Below are 4,284 nucleotides of genomic sequence, written 5' to 3'. Positions count from 1 at the left end.
TACTCAATTACAACAAAATATCAAATCATCCCAAACTCCCAAACTCCAAAACTACTTTCAAAATACATAACCAAACAAACCAAAAAAATTTCTAAACTCTCTTCCCAAATTTTTTTTCAAAAACAACTCTCCCAAAAACAAACCAAACAAGATATTTTTAATTATGTTTTTAAGCTATTAGTACAACTGTACTAATTATATATGTATTTAATTATTATACACAATCGCGAAGAAGCGCCCGTGGCCTAATGGATAAGGCGTCTGACTTCTAATCAGGCGATTGTGGGTTCGAGTCCCACCGGGCGTGTGTTTAGTTTTGTGATTTTTGGATAAAAATATACATTATTTTCTATAGTTCAAAAAATTATAAATATTTAATTATCATAAATTTTTTATTTAACGAAATTAATTGAAAAAATAAAATTCATCTCCTATATAATAATAAAATAATTTAAATTATGAATGATTTGGTTTATTAATAAAATTGATCAAAATTACAAATATTTTTTATACAATAATAAAATTATATAAATTATTAATGACTTGATAATTTATTAATAAAAATTAGTCATTTATTATAAAATTTAAAATTTCATTAAACGAGATATAATTTTTAAAATTATAAAGATAAATTATATTTTAAACAAATTCTAGGTAATGCATTTATAATTTTTTTTAATTCATTAGTTATGCGTTGTTTTCTGCCCCACACTTTTACAGTCGTCACTTTCTTCATAATTTAGGATTTTGTTAAAATTTAATTTCAGTAACATGCTAAGAAAATTTAAAAATTATAATTTCAGCATATATTTTTTATTACTAAATCTTCTTAACACACGCTCTATACGAGCAACTACAATGGGAGGAGGAGGATTGAGCATTTGACCGTGGATTGCAATGTAGGCTATGTTTGGCATGTGGGGTGGATTATTTTAGTCATAAAAAAATAAAATGGGTTAAAAAATTAATAAAATAAAATGTCACATCAAAATTATAATTATTTTATTTTTTCTTTCACAAAATAAAAAAATTCAAAAAATCAATTCCAAACGAGACTTTTTACCTCAGGTTAAAATAATTAAAAAGTCAAAAAGACAAAAAATCAACTTTTTGGCTTTTAACCCATTTCCCAAAGAGTAATGCTAGAGACTCTAAAAATTTTATTAAAATTTTTACCAAATATCTCACATGGATGTGGAACCCACACAATGTAAGCCCCATGTGAGTCTCATACTCATATGATACATTTGGTAGAATTTTTAAGATTTCTAACATTTTTGTTTCCCAAATGAAGGCATAGGTCTCTTTTAGGTCGCATCACTTTTTTATTTTTTACACATTTAAAAAAAAAAAATCAAAAAAATTACTTTTAATTTACTTTCCAAAACAACTCATAATCTCCAATAATTTGCAAAGCTATATGCATTTTGTATTTTTTCTATTCTCTACATGCAACTAGCGTAGGAAGTTAGACGAAATTTTCTCCTCGCCAAATTCATTATGTTCTCCAAAATTTAGGTCTCGTTTGGGGACTAGCCGGTTTAGTGAAAAAGTTAAAAAGTTATTAAAAAAGTCAAAAAGCCAACAACTCATACAAAAAAGTCAAATATTCTCTTTTCTCTCTACTTTTTGCACATCTTTTCGTAAAAAGTCAAAAAGTCATCCCAAACATACTAGTTTTTTTTAGCTCATATTTTAGCCAAATAGCCAAAAAATTACTAAATTAGCATATTCCCAAACGAGGCCTTAATATGGCTTCATCTCTATATTTAAGAATTTTTGAGAATTTATTTTTAAAATAAAAAATTAATTTTCAGTTTTGGTACTATATGTATAAAAAAATTTAATAATTGAAAGCCAAATACAAATGGCTGAGAAAATTTTTTGTCACTGTATGTGATATTAAGTAAAATAGGCTCATAAAAATAATTTATTTCAAAGTTAGGCCTCGTTTGGCATGATGTAAAAAAGTCAAAAAGTCACTATTCTATTTAAATCACATCATCTTATTTAAGTCACATCACCCCTGTAACACATCACTTCAAACCCAACCCATACCCAACCCATATTTTATAAAAAGTCAAAAAATACACTTATTTAGATCATCTCAAACCACCCCTAAAAAAATGTATATTCTCAACTTGAAATCAAGTTTTCATTTGTGTTAATCAAATTTACTAAAAATTATGAATTCCACTCGTATCAAAATATTTTTTTATGAAAAAAATAAAAATTATGAAAATTTTTATGATATACAGATTATGATTTGGTTATAATTCACGGTGTATTATTATTATTATTTTTTAGATGCATTCGGTGTATTATTTTAGTTATTAATAAAAAAGGTCTTGCTAATTTCTTACTTTTTTATTATGTCTAAAGTGGTGTATCGGGTCTTTAATTATTTTTCAAATAGTGTTTGATTATGATCTATTATAATATTTTTATATGACAATATTTAAGTATTTTATTATACGAAAAAGTACTTAAGGGATATTGACTCAGAGGTAGGATTTCTACTTAAATATTAGTAAGATCATAAAAGTTATTCACATTAATGTATAAAAAAATACAAATTCAAATTATAAACAGTGTCCTCAAAGGGAATCAGACATAATTCTCTATGGGCATGTTTGATTGGAAGGATTAAAGTATGGGATTAGGATTATTAATCCGTGGGCCCAACTATCCTATGTTTGTTTTGACATTTGGTTTAGGACTATTAATTCAATGGATAATTAATCCAACAAATTTGTAGGATAATTAGTAATGGGGTAGGGGTGGGATAGTTAATACTACACTAATTTGATAGGATTATTAATACCTCACTATTAATATTGTGAATCAAACATGGCCTATAATTTTAATAATTTCAGTTCTAAAAAGGGTTCTGATTAATCATGTGACATATCATGACAACCGTAAAATTCTTATTCTAGCCAAATTATTTGTGCATATATTTTTTGGTAGAGCTCATGAAGATGTATTACCAATAATACTATAAATTCAAAAAATTTATTTTAAAATTATTCAAGAAACATTAATTGGTGCTTTAAATATATACAATCATTTTTGATGAATCATTATTCTTCATATTTTTTTAAAAAATCATTATTTTTAAAATAATACTCCACACTATTTATCATTTGATATTTGTCAATTTATCTTCTAAAAACTTGACAAAAAAAAGTATTGAATTTCATTATTTTAATCAATCAATATTAAATTCGGCGCTACACATGTAGGATATCTAATATAAAATCACAATGGAGTTAATTTTAATTAATGTAATGATATTTTATATTATGATATGTGTTATAAAATAATAATAATAATATTAATTTTAATTATTTTAACATTTTCGTTCTATAAAAATGTTACTTGGACACTTACATATAATAAATTTGGTTAAATTATTTGTTTATTTTGATAATTTTAGTTTCATTGTTCTATAACAGTGTAATTATATGATATATATTAAATTATAAAATAGTAAAATAAAAACTTATTTTGATATTAAAAATAATAGATAAATTATAAAGAAAATTAGTAATATAAAACTAAAGGAGATTCTATTTATTTATTTTTATATTTATTTATAATATAAAACTAAAAGAGAAAATTAGTGAAACATCCCTATCTAACTTTATATAGTATGAGAGGTCAAAGATATTTTTTTTATTAACTAAGGTCTCTCAACATTTTCATAAGAAAAATTTGACTTAGAGAAATTTCACTTGACTCAGAAAAATTTCGGCCCCGAAAAATTTCCCTGAGTCAGACAAAATTTATCTGAGTCGAATTTTCTCTGTAGAAATGTTAAGAGATCTTAACTATTATGAAAATATTGTATATATTTTATCTTATAAATCTTAATATTAGGAACCTTAAAAAAAAAAATTCCCCAGAATAAAAATATATAGAAATAGAACTACACAAAAGATTAACTATAAATATGTTGTGATTGGATTAAGAAAAAAAAATATAAATTAATTATGTAGAGTATTGATTTTTCTTTAATATTCTTTTTTAATTATTCATACATATTGTATATAGGTATAAATTTTTTAAATTAAATAGAAATATTTTGTAATAAATAATTTAATGTTAAATAAAAAATTAATATTAAGATGTCAATAAGATAGACAAAAAATAAAAAAGAAAAATAATTTGATCCGTGCGATACATATAATTAAGCACATTCTGTCTTATTTATTTATTTATTTATTTATATATCGAGATAATTTTTTTCTTCAAATATCATAATAATTAAATTAAAATATC

At 23.4% G+C, this 4,284-nt stretch overlaps 1 non-coding gene across 1 annotated transcript; it reads left to right on the top strand.

Moving 5' to 3' along the window:
- Positions 1–234: 234 nt before the first annotated feature.
- Positions 235–307, top strand: TRNAR-UCU (transfer RNA arginine (anticodon UCU)). Its single transcript has one exon. It is a non-coding gene; the product is annotated as a tRNA-Arg (tRNA).
- The last annotated feature ends 3,977 nt before the right edge of the window (positions 308–4,284 follow it).

Source organism: Camellia sinensis, chromosome 12, assembly GCF_055761805.1.
Source record: "Camellia sinensis isolate YWXY chromosome 12, ASM5576180v1, whole genome shotgun sequence".
Lineage (NCBI taxonomy): Eukaryota > Viridiplantae > Streptophyta > Magnoliopsida > Ericales > Theaceae > Camellia > Camellia sinensis.
The sequence above is the reverse complement of the archived record's forward strand: the minus strand, read 5'-3'. Positions and strand labels throughout refer to the sequence as shown.